General features: G+C 37.3%; 2 long non-coding RNA genes, 2 other non-coding genes and 6 pseudogenes across 20 annotated transcripts in view; all 10 read right to left on the minus strand.

Moving 5' to 3' along the window:
- Positions 1-370: 370 nt before the first annotated feature.
- LOC122893019 lies at positions 371-4,572 on the minus strand. The gene is made up of 4 exons (XR_006381571.1): positions 4,494-4,572; positions 3,947-4,029; positions 2,834-2,916; positions 371-443 (listed from the first exon to the last, which is right to left on the minus strand). It is a non-coding gene; the product is annotated as an uncharacterized LOC122893019 (long non-coding RNA).
- Positions 931-1,002, minus strand: LOC122895181 (annotated as a pseudogene).
- On the minus strand, positions 3,544-3,615 carry LOC122895204 (annotated as a pseudogene).
- A 619-nt stretch (positions 4,573-5,191) lies between the features above and the next one.
- On the minus strand, positions 5,192-5,263 carry LOC122895197 (annotated as a pseudogene).
- A 518-nt stretch (positions 5,264-5,781) lies between these two features.
- The window catches only part of LOC122893017, a 78,226-nt gene continuing 68,848 nt past the window's right edge, over positions 5,782-15,159 (minus strand). For all 17 annotated transcript variants that reach the window (XR_006381558.1, XR_006381557.1, XR_006381559.1 and 14 more), the window contains 7 exons: positions 14,695-14,772; positions 13,512-13,582; positions 12,509-12,592; positions 11,403-11,488; positions 10,267-10,351; positions 8,481-9,354; positions 5,782-5,797 (listed from right to left, as the gene is read on the minus strand). This is a non-coding gene — a long non-coding RNA (uncharacterized LOC122893017). The remainder of the gene's footprint in view (positions 5,798-8,480; positions 9,355-10,266; positions 10,352-11,402; positions 11,489-12,508; positions 12,593-13,511; positions 13,583-14,694; positions 14,773-15,159) is intronic.
- LOC122895208 lies at positions 7,949-8,017 on the minus strand (annotated as a pseudogene).
- Positions 8,885-8,959, minus strand: LOC122895211. Its single transcript, XR_006382173.1, has one exon. It is a non-coding gene; the product is annotated as a small nucleolar RNA SNORD113/SNORD114 family (small nucleolar RNA).
- LOC122895194 lies at positions 10,783-10,857 on the minus strand. The gene has a single exon (XR_006382166.1). It is a non-coding gene; the product is annotated as a small nucleolar RNA SNORD113/SNORD114 family (small nucleolar RNA).
- LOC122895192 lies at positions 11,992-12,063 on the minus strand (annotated as a pseudogene).
- LOC122895198 lies at positions 13,104-13,175 on the minus strand (annotated as a pseudogene).

The following is a 15,159-nucleotide window of genomic DNA, read 5'->3' on the forward strand; positions in this document are numbered from 1 at the left end:
TCGATCAATATCTATTACTTATCAATGTCTATCATTCTCACTTAAGATATATATACCTGATCATTTTATTTCCCGTTCCAATTATATTTCCTTATTATATATCTTAATAATAAAGTGTTTTACCCTCTTCAAATTTATCCATTTACATTTATCCTACCATTGATTTTTTTTTAACTGAAGTACAACTGATACAAAAATTTCCTACAAAGATTATTAACATAATGCTTCATATTAACATGGTATTTCTTTTTAAGTACGTTTGGTCGATCACTGATTGTATTTCACACTTTTTAGTAACGGAGTGAAAACAATTTTGAAAAACCACCAAACCAGGAAAAGAATTTTGACTCTTACTCGCACTGGGGTCCACGCTATCACCCACAGATTCGACCACGGAGCTGGCGACTAGGGTAGTTCGCTTCCGTCAGCTGACGGTGACCATTCTAAGGAGTACAAGACAGAGCAGGGGATAAAAGATTGAGACCTTACGTTCCTTTGTCCCTGTATCCCACCTTTCACTCAGTCCATCATTTAGGTAGGCAGTGGTTTGGGATAATGTATATTTTGTTTTTCTTAAGCAAATGAAAAATATTGATCTTGTTCTTGACAGAAAACATGAATACTGACTAATACATAGGAATAACTATATCATCTATGGTCAAAGAAAAGATACATATGTATCTTGAATAGTAGGTATTTGTTTTTAAGATACAGTAACAGTATTTCTTACTAACCCAACTATTTTAGTAACTGGACAATGTTCCACTACATCTTTCTCTATGTATTTATTATTTCATTGAACTAATTATAATAAAAATAGAAAATGCACGAATGTAAAGGCTAAAAGAAGATCCTTATATATTCCTGACATGTGTCTGAAGGACCACTCGCAAGGGGGCCATGGGGACAGTGCACCAGCAACCACCTGCATTGGACCTCAGAGTTCCAGACACGTATTCATCGTCCACGACTCATACGCCACCAGCCGTCATCATCGATCCAATGTTGTACCTGTTTTCTTCATCTCTACAGTGTTTATTCATTCACTGACTGATTCACTAATTATTCTGAAACCCAATTATCAAAAATATGAAACCCTGAAATCCCTATTCTGCATACAGAATTATTTTCACACCACTATATCTCTTTCTTTTAATACCCTACGTTTTTATGTTTCATGTTATTTCAGTATTTGTCACCAGGCTACAAGTGACCATCTTTATTAAATACGGCACTTATAAAATTACACTGAAGACCCTGAAAAAAAACAAAAAAACCCAGATGACACCACTGACTCTCTAGGCCACCAGGTCGTACTGCTTGAATTTGCCCATTCTGAGAAGGACAAAACATAGGCGATGATTAAAAGGAAAAAGAAAAGTTAAATTCTTATTCCCATTGACCCTTGATTTCCATATTCTCACCCACTCATTTAGGATTTATAAAGTATTCCTCGTGCAGATATTTTATCTTCACAAAATAAACGGGAAACTTGAAACAGACATACAACAACAAGAACACCGAACTCCTAATTATCTATGTTAATACAATCCTTGGTCCAACAGATGACCCTCCTTTTTTTTTTTCAAATAACAGTCCTGATCCCTTTGTTCCTTAATGAGTTTCAGTGTTTTCAAATGAAACTAATAAGATCTCCAAGCTGTCCGCAAATGTTAGAGTTAAACAATGCTTTGCCCTTTCTTTATTATTTGTATTTCTTTAGTGGTCCTATACTTAGTCTATTAACAATAATAATCTAAATCTATAAACCCAATAGCTACTTCGGGGATCTTCCTGACACCGGTCTCTAGGGTTACACAAACAGAATTCACGATGTTGGACTTTGTTCTCCAGACATACAGAACTCGCTGTCCACTGTTCATCACCACTGGCCCCTGCTTAGGCCTCTTTCTTTTCATCCTCATAAACAACTCTTATGGCTTAACAAAATTAACAGATACACAAAATTAAAAATAAATAAAGAGAAGATCCCTCAATATCCTGAGTATCTCTACAATCTTTTCCAGAGACTGACTCTGTTTCAAAAACTGACCTCAAGATTTACACTTATGGATTCACCAATTTAATGTCTCATATCGATTTGATATTTAAGGCTGGCATATTCTGCCTTCTTGGGCTACATTTAATATTTGGAATAATATACTGAATGCCCTTAAACAAACCAGCTAAGCTCAAACACTATTACGCACACTGGTCTTTCCAACATCCCTGTACACACAGATGCAACCAGAGAGCACATGACCTTGAAGGTGCTTAAATCAGCTCACGTGGGTTCATTCTGAGGATACCGATCAGAGCAGGTTGAGAATTTAAAAAAAAAAAAAAAAAAACCTTGCATTTTCTTTGTGTTGGACCCCAGCAGCCCAGATGCACACCACGCATCAGGTAAGACTCCTATGCCAACATTTATCCCTGACCCCGAAAAGACCACTTTCTCTTCACTCATTTCTATATTGTTGATTGATTAACTCATTAATTCACTAATTATAATTCTGAAACTCTACTATTAAAAAAAAATAATGAATACTGTTTTTCTGAAAATAAATTGGGAAAAAAAAAGAAAAATAAAATAAAATAAAACAAGGTCTTGAGCTCCCTCGTATGTGACTAGAGTCATTCTCACGAGATGTCTGCCATTATGTACCTCCATTTCTCATGTATGTGTTCATCAAAATAATACTTCTTATTAATCCTGCAATTTTACTAGCATACGGTTCACATTCTTTGACTCTATTTCCCACTTTTTACTAATACAGTGAATATCCATAAGCAAAATACCAGAATAAAGGTAAGAAATCTGATTATCACTCACACTCGTCTCCAGACTCCTGCACCAGAACCTCCACCCTCGAGCCCATGATCAGAGGGACGAATCCTTACGGCAGGTCCCCGTGTCTGTTCAAGGAGTGCAAGGCAGAGCAGATGACAAAAAAGTGAGACATTCTCTGCAGTGTTTCCTGCTTCTCATTTAGTAAAGCACACAGGTAGGCACTAACTTGGTATAAATACTGTTTTTCTCTCTCTTTTCTTTTTTACAAAAGAATGTAAAATATTTTATTAATAATTTTTATATGGAAAACATAGTAAGATGAGAATATTTTGGTACTATTGGTTAGATAAATATATGATTAAAAACTAATTCCCTATATTGTTTTTCTCTTTAAGAAAACACCTTTGATTTTACCACTGACCCAGAATCCAAACATGACCTATGACTTACACTATGTATGGCATCCTTAACGGTACATGCAACAGTCCAGTACCATCGAGTTCTAAAGGAAGCCCAGGGTCTTCACAGGATGTAAACAGTATTTCTTGCATAATCAAATAGTTTTACAACTGGACAATCCTTCACTCATTCATATCAATTTATAGATTGCTGTACAGATTCTCTCACTGATCCAGTTATGATAATAGTATGAAAATGCTTGAACTCTAAGACCAAAAACAAGATCTTTGTATATTCCTGATACGGGTCTAGAGAATCTCTTCGAACAACGGGAAGAGACTAGATTTTCTCTATCGGACCTCAGAGTTCCAGACACACATTCCTCGTACGTGACTCATATGCCACCAGTGGCCGCCATCGACCCAATATCCTCCCTCTTTTCCTCCATTCTTCTCTCTTTGTTTAATTATTAAATTATTAATTTGCTACCAATAATTTCTAAACACTGTGATTCACCGTTACCCGAGAAGAGTTATTGCATTCCTAATCTGTACAGAGATGATCCTTAGATCAATGTGTCTCTTTCCCTGATTATCCTCAGTTCTCCACTCGTGGATTAATTAATCTAATTTTCATATCTCCTGTATTTATCACTGAGATACATTGCCTTCAAGTACATTTTGTACTTTTAAATAATACAGTGAATTACCTTATGAAAACCACTTAACCTAGAAGAGAACTTCAGCTGTTACTCACATGAACCTGCATCCTTCAACCACGCAGAGGGAACCACAGAACTCACACCCACGAAGGTATGAAATCAGCCGAGCGCATCCATTCTGAGGAGGACAGAGCAGAGCAAGGTTAAAAAATGAGATTTAATTGCCATTGATCCTTGCTCTGTACTTCATAGGCTCAGGATTTAGATATTTATTTTTATCTTTATATCATATATTTCATATATAAATAACCTTATATATTATACAGAATTGTATAATAAAATATGTAAGTATGTGATAGAACATGTAAATACATAATACATAATACATAAAATGTAAAATAAAATATTAAATACATTAAAATATAGTTATACTATATAACACAAAATAGTCAATAAAATGAAATATATGAAATAAATAAAATGGATTAATTAAATAATGCTTCATATCAACCTAATAATAACATTGGCATAGTTTAGCTTCCTTGATATTTTTAACAGTACTTCTGGATTCTTTTGCATAACACAGTAAGTGGCCTGAAACACACCACACAAGCCAAGATAAGAACCTGGACTCTTACTCACACAGTCTCCACACTCCTAAAACACAGACACAACCAGAGGGTCGTGACCTTGGAAGAATGCTGCAATAAGCTGGAGCGCGTCCGTTCTGAGGAGTACAGAGCAGAGAAGATGATAAAAAAGGAGACGTCCTTCCATTTATCCTCGATTTACATCTTTCATTTAGTCAGGCATTTAGGCAATCATTATTTGAAGTCTATTTCATTTTTCTCATAAGAAAACGAACCTACGTTGAACTTCACGCTGACCCAAATCATAAACGCTGCCTGTAACTCTCCTTCAGAGACGTTACGCTCAGTTACCACACATTTCTCTCTGGACTTCAATGTTTTCAAAATAAAGTGGTAGTATTTCTTGTCTCCCACGTATTTTTTTAATTGGACCAGGCTTCTACAATTCAGCTTTTTTAAATACACGGTTCCATAGCTGTATTTCAATGGTCCAGGTTTTTTTTAAAGATTTTATTTATTTATTTGACAGACAGAAATCACAAGTAGGTAGAGAGGCAGGCAGAGAGAGAGGAGGAAGCAGGCTCCCCGCTGAGCAGAGAGCCCGATGCGGGACTCGATCCCAGGACCCTGAGATCATGACCTGAGCCGAAGGCAGCGGCCTAACCCACTGAGCCACCCAGGCGCCCCTCAATGATCCAATTTTAAGAAAGAACATGAACGTATGAAGAGAAAGACCGTAGGTCTCTCGTGTTGGACCTCAGAGTTCCAGACGCGCATCCATCGCGTCCGACTCATACGCCACCAGCCGTCATCATCGATCCAATATCGTCCTTCTTTTTCTTCATTCATTTCTATTTATTGATTAAAACATGAATTCATTAACAATCATTTCTGAACACTGTGAAAAACAAAACCCGAGAAGAGCCCTGGTATCCCTAATCCGTACATAGATGACTCGCATATCAATGAATCTCTTTTATTAATTATCCTCAGTTTTCTACACATGGATTCATCAGTGTTTCATGTGCTCCATATTTATCACTGAGATAGTTGCCTTTTTTAAATTGTATTTCAGGCTTTTTAATAATACACTGAGTAGCCTTTAAGAAAACACCAGGAGGGGTGCCCGAGCAGCTCAGTTGGTGAAGTGGCCAACTCCTCGTCTCAGCTCAGGTCTTGACCTCAGGGTTGGGAGTTCAAGCCCCACGCTGGGCTCCACATTGGGCATGGAGACCACTAAAAAAAACATATGAAAACCAAGAAAAGAATTTTAACTAGTACTCACATTAACCTCTTTCCTCTTCTTCTATAGAGGAAACCAGGAGCTCACGACCATGGAAAAGATGCTTCACGCAGCTCCAAGGCATCCATTCCGAGGATGACAGAGCAGAGCGGGTGACAGAGAAAACACTGAAACCCAACAGCCACTGACCCCCAACCGCCACTGACCCCCAACCGCCACTGACCCCCAACAGCCACTGACCCCCAACCGCCACTGACCCTAACAGCCACTGACCCCCAACAGCCACTGACCCCCAACAGCCACTGACCCCCAACAGCCACTGACCCCCAACAGCCACTGACCCCCAACCGCCAATGACCCCCAAAAGCCACTGACCCCCAACCGCCACTGATCCCTAACAGCCACTGACCCCCAACCGCCACTGACCCTTGTGCCCCATATTTCAGAGTCAGGATTCATTTATTGTTTTCAATATGTGTATATTGTCTTACAAAAGGGAAAACTCAATTTCACTACCAAAAAGAATAAAATTCACTCTTCCTTATCAAAGTATATACGACCTCAAAGAGGTGAGAACTTTGTCCATTTCTTTTTTTTTTTTTTTTAAGATTTTATTTATTTGACAGAGAGAGGATCACAAGCAGGCAGAGAGGCAGGCAGAGAGAGAGGAGGAAGCAGGCTCCCCGCCAAGCAGAGAGCCTGATGCGGGGCTCGATCCCAGGACCCTGAGACCATGACCTGAGCCGAAGGCAGAGGCTCAACCCACTGAGCCACCCAGGTGCCCCAGGGAAAAGTGTTTTGTAAATAAATCTATAATCTCCTTTTGGGTCTTTTATGCTGATATATTCTATTTTTTTAATTGGATCAATGAAATAATAAATATATAAGTAAGTATGAATGGCACAATATTGTCCAGTTACAGAAATATGTGGTTAGACAAGAAACACTGTTAATATATTTTGCAAACAAATATCTATTAGGAAATACATGGTATGATAGTGTTATTCTTTATAAGTAACCATCAGTGTTCATGCTGTCTGCTACAAGACTGATACTGTTCATTTTCCTAAGAAAAATAAAATACATGTTATCCCAATTCATTGCTTATTTGTGATGGATGGAATAAAAGGTGGAATGTGGGGGCCAATGATCATAAGGTCTCAATTTTTTGATCATCTGCTCTGCCTTGTGCTCCTTGAAATGACACCCTCAAAAAAAAGAAAGAAAAAAAGAAATGACCCCCTCGGCTGATTCAGACATTCCACCAAAGCCACGAGCTTTGTGGTTGCATCTATGTATTAAGAGCATAGGAAACAATGTGGGTAACAGTCAAAATTCTTTACTTGGTTTGGTGGTCTTTTAAAACTAGATTTTAGCTGCACGGTTAATAATGTGATATAAAGTTAAGGATCACAACCATAGCCAGATAGTAAATTTGAGGCTAAGAAGCAATATATTAATTAATCTATATAGGCAACATTTCGGTTAATTAATGAAAGATACTGTCAGTAGGAAATTGACAAATGTTGGATATATTTAAGACTCTTGTTTCAAGTTTCTGTGGTCTCTAAGCATTTATTGTATTGTTAGTTAATTGATGAATTAATTCAATAAAAACATGTAGACATTAGTGACTGTAATGAGGCCCAAACGTGACTGCTCATGTCTGAATGGCAAACATGGAAATTAATTAGTCTATTCCCTTTTTTGGAATTGTTTCAGTGAATGTATATCTGGAATGTACAAAGATCATACTCTCATAGTGATTTTGTGGACACAGATTCATTGTTATTAATGGACTAATGATGGAACTATTAAGCAAATACAAATAAATATGTAAAGAACAAGCGGGCAGAACATTGTCTCACTGTTAAAGTTTGTGACGAAGCAAGTTGTATCAGTAATAACTATTGAAAGCAGTGATACCCATTAAGAAATAAATGGACAGGGGCACCTGGGGGGCTTGGTGGGTTAAGCCTCTGCCTTTGGCTCGGGTCATGATCTCAGGGTCCTGGGATAGAGGCCCACATCGGGCTCTCTGCTCAGCAGGGAGCTTGCTTCCTCCTCTCTCTCTGCCTGCCTCCCTGTGTACTTGTGATCTCTGTCAAATAAATAAATAAAAATCTTTATAAAAAAAACTTATCCAAATATACTAATAGAATAAAAACACATGAACACAACTAAAAACAAGATCCTCATCTATTCTTGACTCCTGTGTATAAGATCCCATCAAACGATGGGAATAGGCTACATTTCCTGCTGTGCTGGCCCTCGGAATTCAGAAAGTATTCATCGTGTATGACTCATACGCCATCAGTGGTCATCATCGACCAAGTACGGCCCTTCTTTACCTTCATTCAATTCTGCATTGTTTACTGACTCACTCGTTAATTTACTAACAATAATTTAAAACTTTATTATTCAGAATAATGCAAGAGTCACAATACCCCAATCTGCATACAGAATTGTTCTCACATCAACATATCTTTTTCGTTAATTATCTTAACTTTCACCTGTGATATAATTTAAAAAAACAAAAAGTAAAAAGATAATGTGAAAAAAATTACCTTAAACTTCATGCTCGTAATAATATAACATTTCATAGGAATTCAATAGTCTTCACTAGGCTACAGTTGCCTACCTTTAACTCTACATGGCACTTTTAAAAATAAACCAAATATCCTTAAAAAAAAAAACAACAAACAAACAAACATAGCTGAAACCAAGACAAGAACTTGACGATTACTCACATGGGTCTCCATGCTTCTAACATACAGATGTAATCATGGAGCTCACCAGCATAACACAACGCTTCCTCAGGGTGTCTGTCCAGAGAAGTACAAAACACAGTCAGTGAGAAAAAAGAAAGTTAAGGCCTTATCTCCACTGATCCTTGCTTTCCATATTTCATTTCCTCACTTATTTTTCACTTAATAAAAGGAACAACCTTGTCCTTGACCCCGGCTCAGAGAGACTAGACACTTCCCAGTATGACTTAGCTAAGAAGGTAACATCCTTTCTCTACTTATTTTCTAATGAACACAAATATTTTCAATTTCCATATTTTTAGTGGTTCTATCACGGATCCACTAAGAATAACACACCCAAACGTATAAATTCAAAATAAGAACATGATCTTCGTATATCCCTAACATCCATGTACAGCATCCAACAGAACAGAAGGAATAGTTGTTATCACGTTGGACCTCAGATACCCAGATGCGCACTGCCCATCATCCATGGATCAGCCATCACCTGTCATCATCACTGGTCCATTAGAGCCTCCCTTGCTCTCAACTCCTTTCTACACTTGTTTTGATTAAATAATTAATTCACTGAAAAGATTAACATGAGTATAATTTACAAAAACCAGAGAATAAGATGCCTGAATGCCCTTAACTTCTAATATAGAATCATTGCCAACACAGCTTCCATTTCTTTTATTAATCAAACTCAATGTTATGTAAGAAATTAATGAATACAATGGTTTACATCATATTTATTTGTCAGCCTTAGTGAACATTTTCACAATACTTATTACTTTTTAATAATACCACAAACACACACAAATGACCCAAACAAAAACAAAATTTTTGACCATTACTCTCCTTGGTCCATTGGTCACGTGACAACCCTGATTCCCAGCGGAAGACGAAGTCAGCTTGAGCACCTGCTTTGAAGAGGACCAAACAGAAGGGGACGAAAAAAATTGAGGCTTTCTCTCCACTGACCCATACATCCCACCACTCACTTATATAATCATGTAAGCACTTATTAACTTAATGGATGTATTTATTCTTACCTTAAAAATAAACTTCAAACTTGGAACCACATCAGACAACAACTGACTACAGCATTTCGTGATTTTACTCAACCCCGGTCAAAGATGTAACACACCCGGCCCTTCCTATCCATTCTATCCAATGTATATTAATAATCTTCTACCTTGTTCTGTATTTACCAAAAACAGAACTTCAATCTCCTCACCTTTATTCATTTATACATGTGTTCATTTATTTTATCATTAATCATTTCATAAATTAATTACTAATTACTAATACTTTCATAAATCAATTACTAAAATTCATAAATTACTAAACTCCATAAATTACTTACGAACACCAACAATGAAATCCTTCTTTATTACTGACATCTGTATAGAGGATCCCCAAACACAGGAGAAACAGACTAGCGTATTTACGCATCAGATCTGAGTGCAGACATTTACCACCAGTTGTCATCCTTGTCCAAGACTCACTCTTTCCCTTCTCATAAACATTTATTTATTAATTCATTAATAAAAAAATACACATAAATCAAAATATAAGAATATGGTCCTTCAGCTTTCCTAACGTCTTTATATGTTTATACATTAATATAGTCTCTATAATATTACAGGGACTCAATCTCTCTCATTAACTGACCTTGGTGTTACATTTATGGATTAGTAAACATATGCTACATATCAATCCTGTAGTAAACACTGTTCTATTTTGCCTTCTCTGATTTTATTTAATACTTCGGAATAAACACACGGACTAGCTCTAAATAAACCAAGATGAAAGCTCGGAATCTTACTCACATGGTCTCCATGCTCCGCCAACGCAGATGCAAGCAGAGGGCTGACGACTTGGAAGAATGTTACCGTCCGCAGGAGTGTGTCTGTTCTGAGAGTGCGGAGCGAGTACATGATAAAAAAGAGAGAGAGAGAGACACATTCTTCCACTGATTCTTGCTTTAATTCTTCCATTTAGCCCGGCATTTAGGAAATCATTACTGAAAAATATTTATTTCACCGTCTTCCACAAAAATGAACTACTTTGAACTTCCCAGTGGTCCAGGATATAAAAACCATCTACAATGTGTCCTATCCCATCCGAGCCAACGAGGGGACAGTCATGTACCATTTTCTTCTCTTTGGACTTCAGTGTTTTCAAGTTATATTAATAATACTTCTTGCCTCCCCACATGTTTTTAAAATTGGACAATGTTCCTACAATGCGTTTTTTTTTTTACGTATTTCCTTACTGCTATCTCATTGATCTGATTATAATCGAGAATGGAAATGCATGGGGAGAAAGACCGCCTCTCTTCTGTGTTGGACCTCAGAGTTCCAGACACGTATCACTCATCATCCGTGATTCATACGCTGGCAGTTATCATCACTGATCCAGAAAGACCGCTTTCTTCTCATTCATTTCTACATTCTTCGTTAATCAGTAATTCACTAATTACTATTTAAAACTATATGATTCGGGCGCCTGGGTGGCTCAGTGGGTTAAGCCGCTGCCTTCGGCTCAGGTCATGATCTCAGGGTCCTGGGATCGAGTCCCACATCGGGCTCTCTGCTCAGCAGGGAACCTGCTTCCTCCTCTCTCTCTCTCTCTGCCTGCCTCTCTGTCTACTTGTGATCTCTGTCTGTCAAATAAACAAATAAAATCTAAAAAAAAAAAAAAAAAACTATATGATTCACAAAACCTGAAGAAGGAACGTTTATCTATAATATGTATCTGGAATCATTCATGCATCACTCTTTTCTCTCATCAGTTATCCTGCTTTTCATAAATGCATTGATCAATGTAACGGTTCATTTTAATCCTGTATTCATTACTAGGCCCCAGCTGGCCTTCTCTGGTTGTAATTCCTATTTTGTATGAACACAATGACTATCCTTAGCAAAATACCAGAAACAAGACAGGAACTTGGACCATTACTCACATCCGTCTCCTGTCGCCCCAGTACAAAAATACAACCCGAGGGCCCTTGACCGGGGAGAATCCTCACGTGGGTCTAATCGGTCCATCCTGCGGAGTGTAAAGCAGAGTATATCATAGAAATAGTCAAGACATTCCATTCTATTGGTCCGTGCTTTTAACCTTTCATTAAATCCACTGTTGGTCAACTCTTAATTTGGTGTAAATATTTTTTTCTCTTGAGAAAATGAGTAACTTTGATTTACCAATGACCCAGAATCTGAACACTGTCTACGACTTACACTCTCCACAGCATCCTTAGCCATACATCTAACGGTCACGTAGCTCTCACTTCTAATTAAACCTCAGAGTTTTCAAAGAATGTTCATAGTATTTCTTGCATAATCACATATTTCTTGCATAATCACATAATTGGACAATGCTTCATTACATTCCCCTTTATTTATATTTATTGATTATTTAACTAACCCAATTATAAAAATTGAAAGAAAATGCAGGAACACTAACAGCAAAAACAAAATCCTTGTGTATTCTGGACATCTGTCCACACGGGATCGCTTCAAACAATGGGAATGCACAAGATTTCTCTTCTGTTGGACCTCAGAGTTCCAGACACATATTCATCACATATGACTGATATGCCATCAGTGGTCATCATCGATCCAATATTATCCCTCTTTTTTGTTATTCATTTCTAATTGTTTACTGAGGAAATCATTAATGCACTAATAATTTTAAATGCTGTAATTCATAAAAACTGAGGAAGAACTCAAATGTCCCTACTTCTACCTAGATCATCCTCACATCAATGTATCTCTTGAATTAATTTAATGAATTATCCTTTAATTAATATTGCTTACATCAGCTCCAATGTATCTGCTTTGAGACATGGATAGCACAGTCCATGATAAAACATAGAATTAAACGTTTATTTCCATTGAGTCTTGCTTTCCACATTAATCATGCATGGGTTAACTATTATAATAGTTTACATAGCCTGTATTTATCAGGGAAATACAGTGCCTCTTTTCATTGTACGCTGTAGATTTTTAATAATACAGTGAATGACCTAAAACCTTAAACCAAGAAAATCATTTCACTGTTACTTACATTAATCCCCATCCTTCTATTACAGAGGCAAGCACAGAACTCAGGATCATAGAAGATGTTAACATCTGCTCAGGTGTGTCCGTTCTGAAGAGCACACAGTAGGGCAAGATAAAAAAAGGACTGAGTTATGGTGTTCACAGGCCCTGGCATCCCATCTTTAATTTACTCCCTTATTAAGTAATGAATGACAATACCGCATTTTTTTTCGTAAGTTAAGGAACGCTATCAATCTAGCCGATAAAGAATATGAACACTGGTTATTACTTATCCATAACAGCATCATCCTCAAAGAGCAAGTCCTGTACCATATGTTCCCTTGTAGACATCAGCATTTTAAATACGCACTAACACTATTCCCTACCTAACCACCTATTTTTATAATTGGACAAGATTTCACTGCTTTAATCTTTATTTACTCATATGCTTGTTTATTGATTGTTTCATTGATCCAATTATAAAAATTAAAAGAATTTTAGTTTTTTAAAATTAAAAAATTTGTTAATGAACAAGGACCCACAACCAAGATCCTTGTATGTGCTTGGTTTCTGTCTACAGAGTCCCCTCAAACATGACAGTAAACCAGATTCCATTTCTGCTGGACCTCAGAGTTCCAGACACGCATTCATCATGTCCGACTCCTACGCCACCCGCCGTCATCATCGATCCAGTGTTGTCCGTTTCCCTTCATGCAACTCTACGTTTCTGTCGAGTTATTCGTTGAATCACTCGTAATAATGTTAAAACCCTGTCATTCACAGAAGCCCAAGAAAACTCGGGATATTCTTACTCTGTAAATAGAATCATTCTCACATCAATATATCTCTTTTAGAATTATGTTGTTATTCATTCAGGCATTAATCAGTATCATGTTTCATACAATTCAGTATTTGTCACTGAGCTCCTGTTGGCCTTCTGTGATGCGACAAGGAACTCTCAAGTAACGTAATGAATTCCCTGAATAAGAAGATCACGGAAACCAAGACCAGAAACGGGATTTACTCACGCTGTTCTCTGCACGTCTAACAGAGGGATGCGACCACCGAGCTCGCCACCAGGCAGGACTGCTTACATCAGCTCAAATGTGTCCATTTTGAGACATGAAAAGCACCGTCGATGATAAAAAATAAAATAAAATAAAACGTTCATTTCCACTGATTCTTGCTTTCCCCATTTCATTTACACGGTCATTGAGATATCTAAGAATGTTGCATTAACATTGATTTTTGTTTGTTTTAACAACAACAGCAACAAAAATCCTCAGACTTAAGATTGATCCAGAACCATAAAATTGACTCTGATCTGCTCATGTCTAAATGACTACTGGCTAGAGAAGTGACAGTCCTGTCACTCTTTAGCTCTTAATGGGTGTCAGGGTTTGCAATTTTCATTGTTATTTCTTGCCTATACACTGGTCTTCGGGGCTGAACAATGCTTCACGCGTTTATGTTTATCACTATTCGTATTCCTCAGTGGTTCTACCCTTGATCCACTTGTAATAATAAATATAAATGTATGACCCAGTGAAACCATGATCTTTGCGCTTTCCGAACATCTGTCCATAGGATCAAATCATGGAAAGAAGGACTGTGTATTGAACGGGACCTCCGCCATCGACATAAATACTATCAATCATCCGTAACTGACCCACCACCAGATATTCTCACAGGCAGATAAAAGATCAACTTTGCCTTTACTCATTTCTACATTTGTATCAATTCAATCATTAATTCAATGACTTTAGTAAAATACCTGATTAAAAATGACCAATTGGATATTCCTAACTTCTATCTATAGAATAATTGCCAACATAGATTATCTCTCTCTCATTAATCAATCTAAGTGTTACATAGTATCAATAATCAATATATCTCATATTTATCACTGGGCCATAATTTACTTTTTGATTTTTTTAAAGATATTATTTATTTAACACATAGAGAAATCACAGGTAGGCAGAGAGGCAGACAGAGAGAGAGGGGGAAGCAGGCTTCTTGTTGAGCAGAGAGCCCGATGCGGGGCTTGATCCCAGGACCCTGAGATCATGACCTGAGCTGAAGGCAGAGGCTTGACCCACTGAGCCGCCCAGGTGCCCTACTTTTTGATGATATTTATAAAATTTCAATAATACTGTGAATATCCTTAAACAAACGACCCAAACTAAGACAAAATCTCTAATTACTACTCACCTTGCTTTAGTCTCCTAAGATGCAGGCAACATAACCACCATGATCAGGGTAGAGGTGAAATCAGCTGGAGCATCTCTACTGAAGTGTACCAAGCAGAGAACATGAGAAAAAAATCAGACTTTCTTCCACTACCCTTGCTTTACATCTGTCACTTGGTCCGGCCTTCAGGAAATCGTTACTGGAGAATATTCATTTCATTACCGTTTATAAAAAGGAACCGCTTCGAAGTTCATCAACATTATCAGTAACGTGACCAGTCTATACCATCCAAGCCAAAGAGGGAACAATCATGTCCCATTTATTTCTCTATGGACTTCAGCATTTTCAAATTATATTAATAGTACTTCTTGCCTCCCCGCATATGTTTAAATACTTCTACAATTCACTTTTTTAAAATATATTTTCTCATTGGTGTTTCATTGATCCAATTACAATCAAGAATGGAAATGCACAGAGAGAAAGATC

Source organism: Neovison vison, chromosome 13 (assembly GCF_020171115.1).
Source record: "Neovison vison isolate M4711 chromosome 13, ASM_NN_V1, whole genome shotgun sequence".
Classification (NCBI taxonomy): Eukaryota; Metazoa; Chordata; class Mammalia; order Carnivora; family Mustelidae; genus Neogale; species Neogale vison.